Here is a 20,931-nt window from a genome sequence, read left to right on the forward strand (position 1 = left end):
AATCGAAAGCAGAGGGGGCATCTTTTAAAGAAGAAAACCTTCACGCAGCTCAGGTGAGTGGTTGTGAGGTCTTGGAGATGTACCAGGAGAAGGAGCAAGTGAAGACCTATGGGTACTTTGCACCTCGGATCCGTTTTCAGCGGCGGGAGTCACAGCGAAGCAAATTGGAACCAGAAGAGCGTGCCCGTCTCATCCAAAGATTTCAGACTGCTTTAAAATTGTAGAAATGGTACGGGACGTTTCTGACTTTATAAATCCATCCCCCAAGTCCGGGGCTCCTGCCACGTCAAAGCGCAGCCCCAGGTGCTGGGTAGGAGTGCCGGGCGACGCGAGCCTGCCCTTGGCTGCGTCCCACAGGGGGACGGGGGGACATCCTGGAGCTGACCTGATGCTGGGCACGTCAGGGCTGTGGGGCGTGGGTGGAGGAGGCAGGAGCCCGCTGGGCAGGGGAGGGAGGACAAGGATCTTCTAAACCAGCCCAACGCTTCTGTGTCACCACGACCCAGGGGCACTGACCTGAAACTTTAGAAACAATTTTATAAAACGGTGGGGTGATGACTTAGAATTTAAATTGGCATCTGATCTCAAACCTTAGTGGACTTGGGTAGCCTCCAAGCAGATTTTGATGCAGGAGAGAAGGGTGACACAGGAATTTCAGTGACGACAATCCAAAGAGGAGTATTCTGGGAAATACCCATCATACCTTCAGAACATACTTTGAATTGTCAGATTGGATAGAGGACAGGGACCGACGTCATTGCCAGGTACTGCTGGGGGACATTAACTCCAAGTGAGCCATCAGGCAGAGAGAGCAGCAGGGGTCTCCGTGGGCAAGATGCTGTGACAAAGGCCAGCAACAGTGCGTGTGTGCGCCGAGTCACTGATGGGCCACCGCGCGGGTTCGAGGAACCGGAGAAGCCAGCGGTTGACTGAGGGAGGCCTTAGCCCAAGGCAGAACAGGGTTGAGAAGGACCTGGGTCAGCACTTCGGCACAGTGCCCGGTCTCAGTGGGATCCGGTTCAGTCTGCAGAGGTAGATTCAGAACCAAGGAACAGCGGACGTTCAAAAGGGCAGGCTCTGGGCTGGGAACGGCCATTCCTTATGGCAAGTCTCCCCGCACTCTTCAAAGCCGGCATCATTAAGTCTAGTTTAAGGGCAAAAACACAGAAGGTTCCAGAAGGGCACCGTGCACCAAGTGACACAAGCAGTAGCTTGCGGACACACCACTGGGGTCTGGGCCCGTGGGCTTGCCCGCTACTGTTGTTCTGCCTCGGCGTGGCGCCTCCGGGTGCGTGACAGTGATGATCTCTGTGAGACCTGTTCCCGCTTTCTGGAGCTCTGAGACCCCCGTTACCCTGTGGACCACGGAGGCGATCCTGCAACTAAGGGGTGCAGACAGTAGCCCCCGTGTTCAACAGGCGGGCAGGCGACCACCACCGGATCAGAACCAGACGCTCCAGACTCCTGAGCTCTTCCTTCCGGGTGGAAGAGTCTCTTGGTGGACTTCCCGGAAGTTACGAACTAACGCGGATTGGGATTTCTGAGAACCTGGGTAGGCCTTGTGGTATGTCCTAGGTGGAATACAGGCATCCATTGGCCAGTTTCTCCCAGATTTGGTCTTTCCTTCTCTATTGGCTCTTTCCTTCATGCTCCAGACATCCTATTCCCCACCACTGCTGCCAAAAACCCCACCACCTTTGGTCCTCTGGTCCTCTGCTTCCTTTCCCTCACATATGTCCTGTCCTGCCTTTTAAGGCCAGCATTCCAGAAAAGGTGCTTCACGGTCCCTCTACCGTTCCCCATTCTAGCTTTGAAGACCATCACCTACTTCATTACATTGTCTCCTGTTAAGATTATGAAGGACCTTTCTGGTTGAGAATCATGATTTTTTTCCCTTTTATTCTACGTGTCATTCAAATGTCCTTTGGAAAACACACATGTACATTTTTCATAAAACGTACAATATTTTGCCAAGTTTGTTGCTATAGCTCACTTTGTTATTATGGTTGTTTTCTCTTGGAATATTTCAAGACATTCCCAGACATCCTGATACTTGGGCTGTAAATACTTGATCTCTGAGTGATGTGTTTTCAAAAACCGAAAACAGGAATGTTGTGTTCCTTGCACTCCGTGATGCTTCCGTGGGATTTCTTCTTCAATCGATCCCCTCCACCCCCGCACTTGGTTTCCCGCCCTGGCGACCCTGGTCTTCCTGGCCAGCATCCCGCTCCTGCGTGCATCTCTTATCCTGGACCCACCGAGGGTTGGGACACAGGCCTCCTGCCTGGGCAGTGAAGGTGAGCTTTGTGCCCTGGGAGCCTCAGTCACCCTGGGCTCAGCCGGAAATTGGGTACCGGGACTTCACAGGCTCCCTTTCTCCTCTCAGGCCTTCCTCCTACAAATCCGTCTCAGTAAATGGCATACCCACCTGCCCGCTGGTCACCATGCCAAAAATAAGTGGGTTGTCCTGACTTTTCTCTCTCTCTGTCACACACCTGTCGAATCCACAAACCGTCTCCCCCGCACTATTCTCTGAGCCCTGGGGACAATGACCTTGGTCTTTCTGCCTTGGATCATTTCCCCTCCAATTTACTCTCCCTTTGTGGCCACCATAGGAATCTTCTGGAATGCGTGTTAGATCTTTCTACTCTCCTGATTGAATCCACCAGTAATTTTCTATATCCTTGAGAAAGAGGCTGAATTCCTTTGTGTGCCATCATGCAAAGCCTCCTGTAATACCAAGTGACTAGCGTTTCCTGAAGATGCCCAGCTCTTGCATACATTCTTTGCGGTTTTTCCTCCAAGACCTCCTCCCACCCCTAAGGAAGCCTGTGCTGGGCCCACCCTCTCTTCCTGTACCTCCCGTCCCATCCCCCGGGGGGCACCTGCTTCTCCTCTGGGTCCCCTGCAGCACGCTGGGATCCCCTCATCGCAGGCAGTGTGACGTTTGCGAGTCAGTAGGTCCCCTCCGCCTCTCCCCAGGAGCCAAGTTGCTGGCAGGCAGAGAGGTTGGGCTGCCTTGAAGCCAGGTCCCCTGGTGGAGCCCCAGTGTTTGGCTCTTCAGCCCGTACCCAACAGGGCGCGCCTCAGTTCCCACAGCTGTGCAGGATGACCCGTCTCAGTCCCGTCTCCCTCCTACTCGTACCGTGCCAAATGGCGTGATGGCTGCATTCTCTAGCCTTTCGTGTGATTCATAAACATGAGCTAGAATTACTTCCAAGCAATTTACATAGCAGTGTTTTTCCAGTTCTATAAAATCATCATTAAGTAACATGGTCTCTACGTACCAGCTTTTTAAAAAAAACTGGTATTGCCCTTGTGAATCAGGAAATTTCCACTGCTTATTTGACACACTTAAAAGTGGGTCGTTTTCCTGCGCTCACAAAGCTTTTTGACCAGCGAAAGATAGCTGGATTCCTTGTAGCCACAAAGGTTAACACCAATAAAAGTGAGCTGATCACACTCTTAATGAAACAATGTATTCTATTAGTAGTATTCGTAAACGATAATTAAGGAAGAGCTGATTGTGCTCTCTGTAGACAGAAACCACTCCACGAACACCCAGGGAACCGTCTCGGGGCTTCGATCTGTGTTTTAGGGCCGCCGGCCGCCGTCCCGTCCGCTGCTGCGGGGCAGTCCGTCATCAGGCCCTTCACAGGGCTGCTCAAGGGAGAAGGTTAACTAATTCCTGCGCATTTCACATGGAAGTGAGCTAGCTCTTGCAAGGGCTTGTAAGTTAACCAAAACACTTCGGACGGTTGCTGCTTGTTCAGCAACAGTGGCAGACTCTGGAAAAAGGCTTTTTTGTTCGTTATCAAGGACAGGAAAGGCTGGGCCCTCCCAGGGGAGACTGGGTGCAGCTCCTGGGGGGCTCTGTGCACATGGTTGTGGAGCGTCAGGTGTGGCTGTTTTCTGGATGTGCTTCTGCTTGGGGGTGGGTTGTGGAGAGAGCAGCAGCTGTGGGGCGAGATGGGCCGTACAAGCTGACACGGGCCGTCAGAGGGGCTGAGGGGGCGAGGGTGCCCCAGCAACCTTGGGGGCTGCGTTCATGCCCTCGGAGGCTTTGCGTGCCGGCCGTCCAGGGATCCTGTAGGAGATGGCCCTGCTCCGTGGCTCCAGCACCAGGACATAGGTGAGCAATCACCCAGCACCCAGCTTTGAGAGGGTGGGCATGGGCATGCGGGGCAAAGGGCAGGCAGCTCAGAACCCCCACTGCTTCCTGCTAAGTTCCCAAAGAATAAAATCAGTGCCTGTCCCACTGGTCTTTGTAGCCTAAAGTCCAGTAGATTCCTGGGATTTACGAATGCCCAGGCGGGTGGATCATCACGGAAAGCGCTTCTCCGCGTCTGTCTGATGCAACGTGGCGGCCACCTTGCGCAGCCCGGCCCGCCTTTGTGTGGGAAGGCTTGCGCCCATCGCCTGCCAGCCCTGCTCGCGGACACCCACCCCCCAGATCCCCACGTGTTTTCAGCTTTGCTGAAGCTCTGTTAGGTCTTCACGGAAGCTCGGTGCAGGCTGGCATGTTCCTGAACCGTGTCACACCTCATCCGTGTCACCACCCTCCGGTTGGGGACGATCCCTATAGGAAGAAAGCAAACATTTATTCAAGGCCGTTGTGAAAAGCCGAGTCCCTGTTATGAGGCTACATTAGGGTTTGGCTTAGGGAGTTGCCTTAAGTTAGTTTAAAATCAGACTCTTAAAGAACTTGAAGGTTGAAAACCCTCTTAGTTCCTGTGTTGTCCAGAGTTCTTGTCTATCCTGCTGGAGAGCGGTCTGGAGGGGTTGCGGACCGCCAGCCGCGGGGGTCTGCGTTTTATTGGGTTTTGTGATCTTAGGCAGTAGGTGTTGTGTTGGTCTTTCTGGCTTCGTGCTTCGGGGGTCTTTGTCATTTCTACTGCCTTTTACCCTGCCTCTCCCCCCAGATTTGCATTCCTCACTCTTCTCGGTTTATTTTAACTTCCCCCGAGTGATCTCGGGGTGTCCTGGGGCCATTGGCAACACAGCGTTCCTGTGCTCTCCAGTTAAAGCTTCTGGGCGGATCTGATCTCTGACGATGCCCAAAGCCCTATGCAAGTCCCCGGACTGTCACTCTGAAGTACCAGACGTCCCCACGAACACGCAGCCTCCCCGTGGACCGCCCCGAAGCGCTCATCCACGTGGCTCGTGGGGGTTTCTTATCCCGCTGGGCCATCCTTTGCTCTCCCCCAGTTGCGGGCAGGATGCGGCTCTGGGGCCGAACCCTGGAGTCTGAACTGATGTGGTCACAGAGCAAGTGCTGGAAATGCCCCAGCCCTTCCCCAGCGGCCACAGCCCTGCCTCCATCCTCTCCCTGGTGCTTCTGCAGAAGCAAGTCGCCCTGAAGTGCCCTCTCCCACCACTAGATGGTGGATGGTGGTCAGGCATGAATGTAAAATAACCCAGATTTCAGAGTCATCCCTTCTTTATGGTTGTTTGCAGCAAATGTGTACTGAGCACCCTATGCTGGAGCGCGGGCGGGCTGCCGCCCAGGCAGCTCCGACGTGAAGGCAGGTGAAGGGGCTCGGGCTGCATGGTCCTTGGCCGAGAGCAGGGATGGCGTTCCTTCCTGCCTTCGTTGGACACGAGCGCCTGCTACGTGTCTCGCTTGGGTCTAGGCTCCCGGGATGCTGGGGCACATCAGAGGCTGAGCTCCCGTCCCTTAAGGGCTTTTACGTTCTTCTGGGGATACACGGTCGCCAAAGGCATGCATACCCCAGAAGGAGAGGACAGCAACGAGCAGAGAAAGGCCAGGAGTCGGGAGGAAGAGAACAGAGGAGGGCTGTCGGGGCCTCAGTTTCCCCCAGTCTGGGAGGATGACGTCCATGAGAAGACATCAGACGGCCTCGCGAAGGGGGTCAAGGCTGAGGGAGAGAAGGACAAGGGCTGGAGGGGCAGCCACTTGGTGTGCAGAGCTTAGGAGGGTGGAGAAACTCAGTCCCGCTGGTGGGGGAAGCAGGCAAAGGCCCCAAGTACAGTCATAGTTGGGGTGAGGCCTTCTGACCCAGGGGCAGTGCGGGGGAAATGGCGGGAGGCGGAAGCAGCGGCCCTCACTTCCCTGGAGTCGGCCTCCTGAGGACCAGCTCTGCCAAAGTCTCTCGGTGCCTTACGAAGGGGGATGTGAGGACCTGTCGTGGCCAGGTGAGGGCACCTTTGACCGAATGCAGAGTTGACACAGGTGGCAGAGGCCGCGCCTGTCTTCATGAGTTGTCTTCAAGGTGGAAGGTGAGAACCAACCATGGAGGACAAGTGATTGCAAAGAGGAGCAGGCACCAGGCTGGGGGCTTGGGGCCTCATGTCGTCGGCTCTTCCTGCCAGGCAAGGGTCGTGATGCTCCCTCCGCCAGCTCTGTGCACTCGGCTCTGCCGACACCCAGGATCCTGGCCGGGGCAGCCTGCTGTAACCTAACACAAATCTTCTATTTTCCGTATCCTAGTCAGTAAACATGCAACATCATCTATACCCTGGGAAGTATGTTACCTGTTTTTGGTGGATAAAACATTATCCTTGACAAAACATTTGTGCTTCTAGAAACTTCTTTCCTTAGATCTTTCTCAGCATGTGTCCTCACTTTAGTCAGCTCCTGGCCTGATGCCCCTTTCAGAGGCACTCCCACAAGAGAGAGGTCTGGTGGTGCCCCCATCACCGCCATCACCACCACCACCACCGTCAGCACCTCCCTCACCATCATCTCCATCCTGTTGTCACTGTCACCACTGTCCTCATTATCTTCACCATCATTATCACCACTATCACCCCTACCACCATCAATATCCACTACTGCCATCACCACCATCCTCCTCATCACCACCACCACCATTGTCATTGCCATCACTATCATCATCACCACCATCACCACTGACCCTACCATCACCACCACTTTTACCACCACTATCACCATCACCACCATCACCATTATCACTGTCACTGTCACCACTGTCATCACCATCATGACCATTGCCCCATCATCATCACCATCACCACCACCACCATCACTGTCGCCGTCACATCACTGTCATCATTGCCATCACTGCTATCACCACCATCATCACTATCACATTCATCATCACCACCATCACCATCATCATCACTATACCATCACCACTATCATCACCATTGCCCTATTATCATCACTATTGTCACCATCCTCATCACCACCACCACCATTATCATCATCACATCTACCACCATCACCATACCACCACCACCATCACCACCATTGCCATCATCACCAACAACACCATCACCATAACACCATCATCACCACTATCACCATCATCACCATGACCACCATCATTCTCATCACTGCCATCATCCTCCTACGTAAAAGAATGTCCTAAAAGAAAATAAAATAGCTGGAACATTAGAACTCAGATTTAGGGAGGAGGTAAGATTGAAAATAAGATTGAAAATAAAGATTTGTGTGTGACTACTCGTGGCTGAAGCCAGGAAAATGTGTGCGCTCCCTAAGGAAAAAGACAAAAATAAAAAAAGTGGTCAAAGTATCAGTAGGCGTCGATTCTCCTACAGGAGTGAAGGAATGCAGCCAGCAACAGGTTCCGACAGAGCTGCCAGGGAGGGGAGCATTACCTGCCGAAGTGAGACCCGGGCAAACATTAACTCCCATGATGCCCTGGTGCTTTCAAGGAGACCCATCTGCATTGATGTGAGGTGAGATTCTGCGGGCCAGTGGGGACCAAGCCCTTAGGTTGAGCACACCTACTGCCGCCTAGATGTGGTAGAATGTCCACGCAACTGCCTTTGCGCCTCCGTGCAGTGCCTGGACGTCAGGCCCTTGGCAGGACGTCTGTGAGCTTGTAATGAACCAAAGTAAGGAGCCCCTTCTGCAATGTTTGCTGGAAACTTAGAATTTAAACCTGTGCTGTTAAAGGGATGCATTTAGAAGCCACTTAAATCAGTTCTGTGATTTGTAAATGGTCTCTTGGCAGTGTGTTGCCATCGGAGATTTCCAGATTCTTTTCTCAGAATACGTACTACTTTAGGAAACGACCCAGAAGCATCTGTTACAGTGTAAGATTGCAGGGGGCGTATGACCTCATTGCAGGAACCAGAGGCGAACCTGGGAGATACTGTTGCAGACTGCTGCAGTCAAGTGAATATTGCAATAAAATGAGTCCCATTAACTTTCTGGTTTCCCAGTACTTATAAGAGTTACTTTTACAGTATAGTAGTCTATGAAGTGTCCAATAGCATCATGTCTAAAAAATAGTATGTATTAATGTATTAATTAAAAATACTTTATTACTAAAAAATGCTAACCGTCATCCTCGCTTTCCATGGGTCATACCACTGATTACACATATAATGGTATGAATGGGGCGCCTGGGTGGCTCAGTGGGTTGAGCCTCTGCCTTCGGCTCAGGTCATGATCTTAGGGTCCTGGGATCGAGCCCCGCTCTCTGCTCTGCGGAGAGCCTGCTTCCTCCTCTCTCTCTCTGCCTGCCTCTCTGCCTACTTGTGATCTCTCTCTGTCAAATAAATAAATAAATAAATAAATAAATAAATAAATACATAAATAAGAAAACGTTCAAAATATTGCAAGAATTACCAAACTGTGACACAGAGACACGAAGTGAGCAAGCGCTCTTAGAAGATGAGGGCCAGTAGACTTGCTCAGTGCACGGTTGCCGCAAACCTTCAATTTGTCGAAAAATACACTGTATGTCAAGCGCAATAAAGCAAAGGACAATGTATCTTATTGCACTGCGATGATTTTATATTGTCACTGAAAGATTTTACTGAAATAATTGCAAGGCAAATAGGTAAGTGATTGCAATATAAAATGGCTGGCATCGATAAGCTTGTTTATTATTTGTGGATAAATTATAGGTTATAGGACCATGAGCTGGTATGTCAGGAAAAGCTTCTGGAGGGCAGGGCTGTGTGTGTCTGATATGTTACAGCAGACGGGCTCTCTGGCGAAGGATGGGAGGAGTAGGGAGGGGTGGGAGGGAAGGAGGGAAAATGAAATTGTAGTGTCTCGAAGATACTTGAAATGTGCTTACATGCCCTACACCAGATCGATCCCATCTGGAGATGCGGAAACACCTTGCTGACCAGAGCACTGTCGGTGATCTCAGTGGGGTTGGGAAAATTGAGGAAGTACCAGGAAATGGATTAATGTTGCTCCAGGTTTTCAAAAATAATGAGGAAGGAGATCCACACAGAGCACACACTTGAGTAGCCTTCTGGAAGACGTAATTAAAGAAATGGCCTGTGAGCCCCTGGGACAGGAGGCAGTTCATAAGGAACGACGTCACAGCCCCTCCGTATCTCCACCTCGCCGCCGGGGCTGCCGTATGATCGGGATTCTGGACATGGCTGATGAGTAAATAAAACTGTTGAAACAAGCATCGTGAGTCTAACTGCTTTTCCCCCTTTGAAAACTTAAAAAAAATTAATCAAGGGAGAATGGCGAGGAATTATGTATCGGGACGGCAGGAAGGCATCTGGCCCGTATGAGCTGGACGTTACGAGGACTGAGACCTCTTCGTGTGTTGCATATTTGTTCATACAGAATATGTTTTTTTTTTTTTTTAAGATTTTTTTTTTTTGTCGGAGAGAGAGGGAGAGAGGGAGAGAGAGCGAGCACAGGCAGACAGAATGGCAGGCAGAGGCAGAGGGAGAAGCAGGCTCCCCGCCGAGCAAGGAGCCCGATGTGGGACTCGATCCCGGGACGCTGGGATCATAACCTGAGCCGAAGGCAGCTGCTTAACCAACTGAGCCACCCAGGCGTCCCTGTTTTTGTTTGTTTTTAACGATTTTATTTGTTTAAAGCAATCTCTGTACCCAACGTGGAGCTTGAACCCACCACCCCAGGGTCAAGAGTCTCATGCTCTACTCACTGAGCCAGCCAGGCGCCCCCAAGAGGTATTTCGGGAACACCTCTGCAAACACACTTTCGAAACGGGGCCCCTGATTCAGCGGAGGAGGAACCCTTCCCTGAAGGCGTGTCGAAGCTGAGCCCGGAAGCGTACATCGGGCCCGGGAAGAGCACTCCAGAGGGAGGGAAATGAAAGGCTGCGTGTGCAGGAGAGAATGGGGAGGTAGAGTCAGACATGGAGACGCCAGAAACGTGGGACGCGCGGGTGGTCGTTAAGGCCAGGACTGCTGGTCTTCACGCTAAGTGAAAACACGAGACACTGATGCTGTGTTTTTTGTTTTTTGTTTTTAACAGCAGATTATGACATAATCTGCATGACATTTTTCAAAAACTCATCATGCTGCTTGCTGGGTGGAGAGAGGGTTGGAAGGAGCAGAGCCCTGAGTACGGGGGAGGGGCAAGGCACGTTAGCGTAAGAGGAGACCGTGAAGGAGCGGGAGGCGGCCAGTGTGGCCATGTGTTCGGGAGGCAGATATGGCAAGATTCTGTAACGGACGGGACGAGATGGGGACCTGGCTGAGGGACGTGCGAGGCTAACTCCTCAAAGGGCCACTTTCTGAGCGGGGGGGTCCCCGAAGGAGGAAGCTGCAGGGTGCCCTTTAGCCGGGGTGTGCAGGGGGTGGTGGACAGTGACACTGGGCTCTCATGGGCTCTGCGTTCTTATGTAAAGATATGGAAGTCAGATTTTTAGGCAACAAATGTTAAGAGAAATGCAAAAGATCCCAACGGCAAACACCTTGAGGACAAGCACCTTGCTCCTGGCCCAGGCTGGTTCACTCCTGCCTGCAGGTTCCAGCCCACGGATGTCACTACGCCGATATGCCATTTTCCCTGGGGTTCCAGGATGGGCTGGGAGGCTCTGCCCGCGTCCGGGGCCTTACAGATGCCAGGGCAGTGAGACTCAGGGAGGAGGGAGGAGTGCCCCATTGTCTGCACCCCCCCACCCGGAAGCGGACACGTGTTCACCTGCGGTTAGCGCTCAGGTCCCCCTCTACCCACAGGTATGCTCTCCCCTGTGCCTCCACAGGGAGGGAGATGGCACGCCATAGAAAGCGATGTTGTCCGGAAACCGTTGGATGATGTCTGCGATTCCTCTGAGATAGTGTGTCCTTCCTTGTGAGGCATTCACCGATACACACTCTAGATAAGTAAAAAGCCAGGGGTCCTCTCCAGTACCCACCAAAGATTGCATGGAGCACTGGGTGTAGTGCAAAAACAATGAATACTGTTACGCTGAAAATAAATTAAAAAATAAAAAAGTCAGGGGTAAAGCAGTTTAGGTAAAGCAATGTATCCATTGGATACAACCCTTCTGCTCTCTGTATTGGAGGGTACGTGCCCGTTACATGATGTCCTAAGTTGCTTGGTGTTTGTTTCTCTGCATGAAAAAGCTTTGGTGCCATGTTTGTGGCAGGAACACTGCCTGGCATGAGGGTCGGGAGGAAGCCAGGCTAATTCTTCCAGGGGTGCTGAGGGTGTTGGCTAATGTGCATGAGAACACAGGCAGGTTGTACGGAGTGACACAGGGATGTGTATCTGCACAACCAGTGTATAAGGCAAGAGCCGACACCCAGCCCAGCGGTTAGAGCTGGTGCCTGCTCCCGGGGACTTCGCCCAGGAGCACAGCTGAGTCCCTGCTACATCCATTCAAGTCCTTTCTCTTTTGAAAAATGATCGTTTTATAGGTTTGTCTTGGCAACAACACCAAAACCATGCAAGTGATTTGGGGGAAAAAAAAAAAAAAGTGGACATTTGCAGGAATCCGGTGTGCTGAAAGCACCGCCACACCTGCCGGCTCTCAGGGGACTTGACTTCATGGAGAAATGAGGTCAATGAAAGAAATCCTTCTCGCGGGGAGAAATGTCATGGAAATGGCCCCCACACTGATGAGGTCCAACAGTGACCAGAGGAAGCTTGGCCGGCAGGCGAGGTGTCCCTGGGGTGGCCGCTGTCCCCGGGCCGGTGGCCTCTGAGCCTCTGCTGTTCCTCCCAAGATGCCACCAGGTTCCCCGGGAGATGGACACCCTGCATCTTTGGAGAGGCCACATCACGAGCGCCTCCCTGTCGCCCCGTGCCACCGAAGTGACTCGGTGTCCCTCTGACACTGAGCTGTCTGGCCTCCGGTACCAGGACATCCCCCCAGTCGGCTAGCACCGTCTTGTAGACGTGTGGCTGCCTTCACGCCACTCCCCCATCCCCCCGGTTATTTCAGGACACGTCACCGCAGCCTGTGCCTGCTGGGCCAGTGAGTAACTCCAGTCTGGGTGGTGTCGTCTCCCAGTGTAGATGGAGTAACAGTATTCTCCTAGACGAGTTGGTAGGAAAAAGATAACCAGTAGGTGGAGTATCACGTGTGCTCTGTCCCCAGCCGACGACGAACTCTGAAAGCCTTGCGATGTGTTTCCCAAGGCCAGGCACGTTCTCCCGTCCCCCAGCGGCTGATGGACAGACAGACAGGCTTTTTTTCTGCTTGGTGCAGGAATGGAGCTCACTGTGAGGCTCTGGAAACGAGTGGACTGGGGCCATCACAGGCTGACGAGCGACCCCCGCTGCGTGCCTGCCTCTTCCCTCCTCCGCTGTGTGCTGGGGGTTGGCTGGTTTGGTTTTTTTTCTGCTGCTGCTTCTGCTTATTTTTTCAGCTTTCACTACTAGCAACCAGTTTTCTTTTTCTTTCTTTTTAAAAAAATTTAATTTAATTTTTTTTTCAGTGTCCAGTTTTCCTTTCCAGTTTACTTATTATTCCAAATGGCTTCCCTTTCATATCAGGCTAAACTGTTACTGTTTAAAAAAATGAGAAAAGACAGGTAAGGCGGAGAAAAGGTAACAGCCCGAGAGCCCCTAATGAAGAGACGACTGCCAAAAGCATTTCCACCCGCGTGACTCTAGGTGCTGTTTGTGTGTGATGTGGTAACTACTGTAGTAGAATACAACAGACTGTATTCTCCAAAAGGAGACATTTTACATACTGGTTTATAACCCGTTTATTTCATCTATTATGTCAACGTCTTCCAAGCTTAGAGATTTTTCTCTACAGGATCGTTTTTGGTCGTGGCAAAGCTGTATGTGTCGTGGATCTATCATCCACGCACCCACTTCTGTTTTGAAGGGCCTCTAGATTGTATCCGACTTAAAATGATTAATATCAGCAAAGCCCCGAGGAGAACCTTCGCTCCCCCGATCCGTGCACCATTCTGTCCTCTCTCTGGTAGGTTCCCTGGGTACAAAACGGCGACCCTTTTTTTTTAAGTGTCAGGTGGCCCATCAGCAAGGCTCTTCCGTGCCCCGTCTGCTCGGGTTGGGTGTGTCGGGCCCATCCTGACACCTGCACCTTCTCTCTCCCCAAACACCGTCATTCATGTCCGTCCTTTAACATTTGTTTTTTATTGACCACGACAAGTACTAATTGCCACCCTGGTTTAGGGCCAATTCTCTCATCGTTGGTTGAAACGTAGAAGGCACCAACTCAAATGTTATAGCAATGTCTGCATTCTAGAGACCGAGTGAATCCAGCCCAACAATCTGCCCATTACCTCCCTTCCCTTCTCTTTGCCACCCAGGGCCTGGACATTTCTTCCAAAGCTCTGCCCAGAGTCATTTGCCATCTGAGCTGTAAATTGTGTGCTGACGGTCCGTGCCACCCCAGATGTCCCAACTGTATGGGAGCGTGTGGTGTGGGCTACACTCTCGCAAAACCTCGTCTCCCTGATCAAGACTTTCATTTGCATTCAATTCATTTTCAATCAAATTCCTAGAAGTTTCCACTGTTTGTCTTCAGGCATTCAACGCTGATGGTGTGGTAGACATCCGCCTCTACCCCATAATTTGTTTTAGTGCTTTGTGCAATAGAGTTCATTAAAAGAAAAGTTTATTTGTTTTGACAGGTCCATGTGCCACCGTCACATTGTGGCACGAACATGTCATAATATAAAACGGTCCCTGCAATTAGCTCGGTGGTACAATGATGTCGCGACGGCTACCTTGTCATTTCTGAGAATTCGGAACTCAACCCGAGTGCTCCTAGAAACACCCTCATTCATGACATGGATATTTTCAGGTTTCAGCACAGGTAGGAGCCGAGATCAGTCGCCGGTCTCTGTCTGAAGCGGGCTGTGGAGGTGGCCGCCTCGCAGAGGGGACAATGGGTCCGACAGGACAGCACCCAAGGTCCGTGAGGGCCCACGGGGTCGCCTGGCCACGGCGGGTTGGGGGACACGGCGGGTCGGGGGACCCGTCCTCCCACGGGCTGCAGCGGGGAGCAAGGCTTTGAGGCTCTGCACCCTCCATACGTTGGCCACGACTTGGTTTTATATCCGCACTATACACTTACTCGCATTTCTACCGATTTCTTCCAGAATAGTAATTCTTTTTCCTATTTCTTGACATCTCGGGTTCCTTTCTAGCTTTGGTTGGAGTATTGTTTTTAAAGTCATGGGACGAAGGTTCAGCTAACCACAAGTCTCCCTACCCTCTTCGCCCCGCACAGGCTCCGGGTCTTCCGAGGGGTGTGCAAACTTACTGACTTGGCGGACACACACCACGTGACCCGCGAACAGCAGGAATGGGGCTCTTCATTGGCTTTAAAGCGCCATCGAAACATCTGACTCGGCCAGACCGTCGGGAGGCTTGTTTTATGTCTTTGAAATTGTTAAGTAAAAATAGAGACCATATTATTGTCTGTGTTCGGTAAAATGTCTTACTCACTTAACATGCTTTATAAAGAATAACATTAATAATAGTGCAGTTAGATCACTAAATGTCTTCTGATATTTTTTTTTCTCACCAAGTTCAGAGTTGGCTTTTCATTCTGTCTTTTTCCCACTCACCCGTGCTTCCTGTGGCATTTTAATGAGTTAGTTTGGTCTTAAACATATTGTTGGGCACTTTGTATACCCATCTTGCTTTTATCTACCTCTTGAGCATGATTTTATTACTTACACTTAGGAGACTCAGAGATTCTAGTATCACCACTCTGAGGTTTAGAGAGGTTAGCAAACGTGCCGAAATTTACCCAATTGAACAAGGGGCAGAAACAGAATTTGAACTTGGGTCTGTCTGAATTGTCTTCGTGGAAGCACTTTGCAGCTGTGACGCTCCGGGTGCACCAGGCTGGACAATAACTTAGAGACCCCGTCTTGACGGTGTTGTAGGGTGCCTGGCTGCTCACAGAGAACCGTCGCGAACAACGTGAATATTGCTTTTTTGGAAATCAAAGGCGTTTTTAATCAATGCAACCATCATTAGCCTTGTCACTTTACCATTCGTTTTGCTGGTGGGCTCTGTGCACCTGCCACCCACTACATGCTGAGCGTCACGCGGGCACAGGGTGTCGGGTACGTGCAGGTGGCCTCAGCCATCCAGTAAGATGCTGGCACAGAGACAAGAAAAGCTCTGGTTTCTGACTCAAGGAGCCCAAAGTCCAGACCAGTAGGGACAGGCAGGCCTGTCCTTCGTCCATGCTGTGACCTTGGAATGGATGGGAAGGTGGAAGGTGGAGGGATGGGAAGCCTGCCTAACGGGGCTTCCCGAGAAGTGGTCCCAGAAAGCTGGGTGCGAGGGGGTCCTGACAAAGTTGGGCAGAGCAGGAAGAGAGGAAGAGTTCTGTATGGGGCATGCCAGTTCTTTGCAACTAGCTCCATGATTTCGGAAAACCAGAAAAAGAACAGAAAAAGGAAAGAAGAGAAAATGAGGGTCACCTTGTAGAACCTACCCCTTCCAAAAGGTGGGTCTGAGCATCTGATGGGGCATTTTCTGAAAATCCTAAGCTAGTGCACAAATGCAAAATCATTTACTCATATTACTAAATGTAGCCATTTATAAGCTTTAAATCATTCAACTTTGAGTAGGCCTGGATAACTGAGAAGTCCAACAGTTTGAATCTTTAGAAAATATCAATGGAAGAATTTGAGCAAAGGTTTTTTGTATCCGTTGAGACCTGATTTGTGGCCCAGAATGGGATCTATTCTGGAGAATGTTCTGTGTGCTCCTGAGAAGAGCTGTGCTCTGTTGCTTTAGGAGGAAATGCTCTGCACGTGTCTGTGCGGTCCCCTGGCCCGACGCATCCCCCAGAGCCCGTGCTTGCTTGTTGATCTTCTGCTGGGATGATCTGTGCGGTGCAGGGGGTGGGGTCTTCAGGTTGCCTGCTGTTATCGTGCCATTACCAATGAGTTGCTTCAATTTTGTTATTAATCGATTTATGCATTTGGCTGCTCCCGAGTTAGGGGGAAGTATGTAAAGTTCTGACTCCACGTCTGTCTTTGTCTAGTGGACCGAGGGCTCTTCTTCAACCAGGGAGCCCTGGGAGTACACTCATCGTCAAGCCCACGTTTTTCTTGATGCTGTGGTCAAAACTCTGGCATTAATATAGGATCCTTGAGCCGGCTCCATCCTGGTTACCCTTTCCCCATAATAGTAAGAGAAGAGTCTCCACTAGCAAAACTTTAGGGTGTAAAGCACAGACGTACAGCCTTCTGAACAATTTTCAAGTAAGGCCGCTGTGCGGATGTTTTGCTGCCCCGGGTCCAGTTCGGTCCCAGCTGGTTACCCGTCGATCCTGAGCGTGCGGTGGACGCGAATGTCTGCCTCTGAGCTCACCCTTGCTGCCGTCACCCCAACAGGAGAAGGACGCCTGTCTTGAGGGTGATGTGGACCGCTCCGGCACGACCTTGTCGAAACAAAATACGACAGAGAAAAGGCGAGGGGGTCGCATACCATCTTTTAATTTCACCGTTGGATTTTCACGAGGCTCTGGGCGTGAGTCCTGTGAGGCTGCCTGGATTTCTTTTAAGTTCTGGTCAGGTGAATGAGAGAACTCGAATTATCGAAGTAATAAATCGCACTCAAAATCTATCATTTGGACCTGAAATGAGGGTCAACGTGTCCAGCTGCTGATGTGAATTTCGTCACGTAGACTTGACCGTGGCTGCATGTCTGTGCTGTGTGTTATGGGGCGGACCATCCAGTAGGCCGTTCCTGGCCCGTCGCTGGGCCTACTTTCCTTCTGAAAGGGTCCCAGAAAACGTAATGTGACCCAAGCAGACCCAAGGTGGGTGTGCTTAGTGTCGGACAGATTTCTGCTGCATCGTCTCTTTACTAGGCTGCCACTGTGGCCACAGAGATCTAAAATTTGCAGCCAACAGAGCATAAGCCCACGCCTGCGTACAGCCTGCATCTGCGTCTCTATCTGCACTGGAACTTATTCTTGTGTCTGGACCCGAGCCTGTGTCAGTATTGTGTCACTCTGTATCCATGGGACACAGGTATGGAATATATGTTTGACAATAGAAGAAAATAAGGAGGAGAAAAGTAACAAGATGGTTAGGACGCATTTGAAAGTGAAGGTACATTTTCGCATTTCCCTTTTACTGGATTCAGGATTGACGAATGTGAACGCTGGATGTTCTGTGAATTCTGGGTGTGGAAAACCTTTGCGATTCTCTGTCTGCATCATCTCTTGGCACAGCCCTGCTCCTTCCTGAGGTGATGGCAAGCAGGACTTCTCAGTGCCTTTATCCAAGTAAACCAAGGGCCCCTACCCTGTGATAACACAGCTCTATTTATTTCTTGGGGCCTGTCCCTGCCAAACCCCAAGCTTGTGCCACATCGTAAGCTCCTGGGAGATGAGGGGTCGCAGGACCCTGTTTTATTTTCGTTTTTTATTCCCGCATCCTCACTTTCTTAATCTCCTCCTCCTCTTTGTAAGCAGCTTCTTGCTTAAAAAGTAGAAGGAAAGGAAAAGGACCGAGTGTCTCTCGTCTCGCCCAGGCTCATCGAGCCGAAGACAGCCCTTCCTGTGGTGATACTCGCGCCCCATGGGAGCAGGGAGCAGAAGCCCATGTGCCAAGAAAGGAAGGGGAGAGAAGAGTCTCATTAACCTACGAAGCAATAATGTCCATGCTTCCTTTAAAAATACCGTGAGATGGCGGACACGTACTCGACACGCTCAACTCCGCACCTAGTGCTTCGAGAGGACGAGGCGTTGCCACGCCTGGTGTCAGTAACAGTCTGAGCCTTGCGCTTGACCTCGTGCTCACACCCACACCCTCCCTGTGTCTTCCCTGTTTGGGCTCAAGTGCTGGAATTTCCCCAAATCTGACCCCTCCCCCTTATTTCTGACTTCTGCATCTCCACAGCGGTTGAAGCCGCAGACATCCCAGCGCCCACTGCTGTCGCCGCCAGCCCCGCCTGAGCCGGCCTGCGGGGCCTGTTCCAAGACTCTGACTCCAGGTCGCCTTGAAACCGCGTGCCTGGGGGGAACGAGGGCTGGAGGACGGGGCGCTGGAGAATGAAACAGGCAGGGCCATGGCAGCCGCAACAAATGGCTTTACATTATTTATGGGGATAAAATACAACTCTTGGCTTTTCTCCGATGCCACAGAAAGGACATGACGCACATCCCTGAGACGGGCCAGACAGCGCTGAGGCCCATTCAGCGTGGAGTGTCTTTGCTCGGTCGGGGGAAGGCAGAATTTCCTCTTGTGTTTACTGTACTTTTTTTTTTAATACTTAACATACAAGAATTTGACAAAGCACTATGGTATAATCATCTAATAATATCCATTTTACCCCATAAAATTATTATATCCCATCTTAAAATGTTAAATATGTCACTTTTATAAGAGATTAACATAAAACTCAGTTTATAATATTAAAACTCAGAACGTGACACAATGTTATCAATCACTTTCCCTGTACTACTAAACTTTCCTCATTTTTCTTTAATTCTCCGTTTCCCTTGTAACAAATGGGGATCAAAGCGGCAGCTTTTGTTCGTAATCTCTCGGCAGCGTGTGGCGGAAGAGTCACGAGGCGAACGAGGACAGCAGAGTCGCAGGGCCCTGACGCGCAGCCCTGTTTCGGGTGGGGAAGGCGCTTCGCGGCTGGGCGGGGGGCGGGACCCGGCTCCGGGGGGTGGCGGGTGCTCCCAGAGCCCGAGCACCGGCCGCCTGCGAGTCCATGTGGGCGGCTGGGAAAGGGCCTGAATTCGATCGCCTAACTTGGAAGAAACAGAGATATTCCTCGTGGAAGGTTCTGGGGTTCTCTCCTCGGATTTTTATGAACTCCCTGAATCTTTAACTTTGAAGGCCGAGTAACCTGTCAGACTCGGAATCATTTGTTAAACAAGCTGACGCGGCCAAACGCGCCCCACGATGGCCACCTCTCGTACCTTCCTCGGGAGCGTCTAAGGGGCAAAAGTGTTTCCTGCGAGGGTTTACACACATCGCTGTGGGCTCACTCCTCACGTTTCTTTGGAAAACGGAGCTGTAAAAAATTGCTTAAAAAACAAACAAACAAACAAACAAACTAGTAAGGAGGAGAATGTGTTTTAGAATCTTTGCGACTCTTCTTGAGTGGAGGACTGGGAGATACTGAAGTTTTAAGAAACATATGAGGTAGGGGAGCCAGTCTCCGCTGGCCCCTCGCAGGCGCCGGTTCTCTGTGGGGAACGTTCCACCGTGTCGCCTCACTCTCCACGCCAAGCCGTCGCCTCAGTTTGCAGACTCTGCCATGTCAGCCTCTGGTAACCCCAGCTGCTCAAGGAATGTTCCTTGTGTGGAGCCCTCGGGGCCTGACTGTGGGGACCCGGCTGTGGGGGCCTTGCTGGAGGTTTTTGCACTCCTTGACCTGATTTGCTCGCTTGGCACACGGATGTGCGCTCTCCACACAGAAGAACTCCACACGGACCGTGATTTTTTTCGCGTGCTGTCTGCGCCCATCCTGAAGGTGTCTGTGTCACCTGAATGGCACGCTCTGAAGTGCGTCTTTAAAATTTCTATCCCAAGTTTGCAGCTCTCCGAGAGCTGTGTCCACCGAGGAGCAGAGGAGCGGATGGCCGCGCTGTGGGAGGGCCTGCTGCTGTCTCCTTGTCCTGCTCGTCGGCACCCAGGGAAAGCCTCGCTCCGTGCACAGGAGAGTTAGGATTGGTTGCATAGAGCTACGTACTGAAATTTGCCAAGAAGCTTGTGGCAGCTAACTAATCCGGATGACCCGGGGCCAAGACAAAGTCTTTCGATGCCTTTCCAGAAAAGGTGCCCCTGGTTACCCGTCTTAGGGCCCAAAGGATGCAAGGGGTCTTCGCAAGTGTTTACTGAGACCTTGTAGGGATGAGTCGTGCCATACCGGCAGCAATGGGGGTGACGAAGAAGTTACCACCATCACATAATCTGCGTGCTCTCTCCGTCCATGGGGGGCATGCTGCAGAGGGGTGCGTTTTGCCTTTGGCGATGGGAGAAGTGAGGAAGGCTTTATAGGGGAGATGTAGGAGTTTGCAAAACCGTCACAGATGGGATGAAGCTGGGTGTGCGAACAGTGACCTTGGCAAAGTGTCAGGATGCCAGGGAGCAGGCGCCCGTAATTTCACCCCTGACTTCCCTGCTGCACTGGTCATGTTTCGTGAGAAGCACACCCAACTGCGTGACGTTGGGACTGGGACGCCCATTGTTTGGAAGAAACCCCAGCTTCCTGCCTGAATTAGGAGTGTGGCTGTCACTGGGACACCACCCGGATCCTCCTGGCCCCAAAGAGAAATCTAAAATGGGATCTGATGGACTGAGATGATGCGTAAAGCACAATTTTAAAATACTACTTCAGGCCTCTTCTGTGTTGTGTTAATACAATGTGTTAATACAATTGTCAGTTCAGACAACTGACGATTGAGTTGGGTGAAGGATTTGTTAAACTGCATTTGTCTCCTATGTAGGAGGAAAATGTAGGGAAGAAATGGTATGAGAGGCAACAGGAACCACCTGTGCATCGTACTTTTCCCTAAAAATTCTAGTACACGTACCCCCGTTCCATACTGCTGCTGCATCAGATGACCACACGCTGTACTTGCGGAGGTCAGAAGTCTGACATGGAGCTCCGGCTCGAGGAAGGAGCCTGCTTTCCCGCAGCCCAGCCTGCAGCCCCCTCCTCTCTCTGGCAAGGGGCCCTTGTGGTATCTTCTCGGCCGGCTGCATGCTATCTTCAGGCCTCCGACTTCTGACCCTGTCCTCACATCTCTGCCCCTCCTGCTG

The sequence above is a fragment of the Lontra canadensis genome, unplaced genomic scaffold (genome assembly GCF_010015895.1).
Source record: "Lontra canadensis isolate GAN:19392208 unplaced genomic scaffold, GSC_riverotter_1.0 scaffold44, whole genome shotgun sequence".
Lineage (NCBI taxonomy): Eukaryota > Metazoa > Chordata > Mammalia > Carnivora > Mustelidae > Lontra > Lontra canadensis.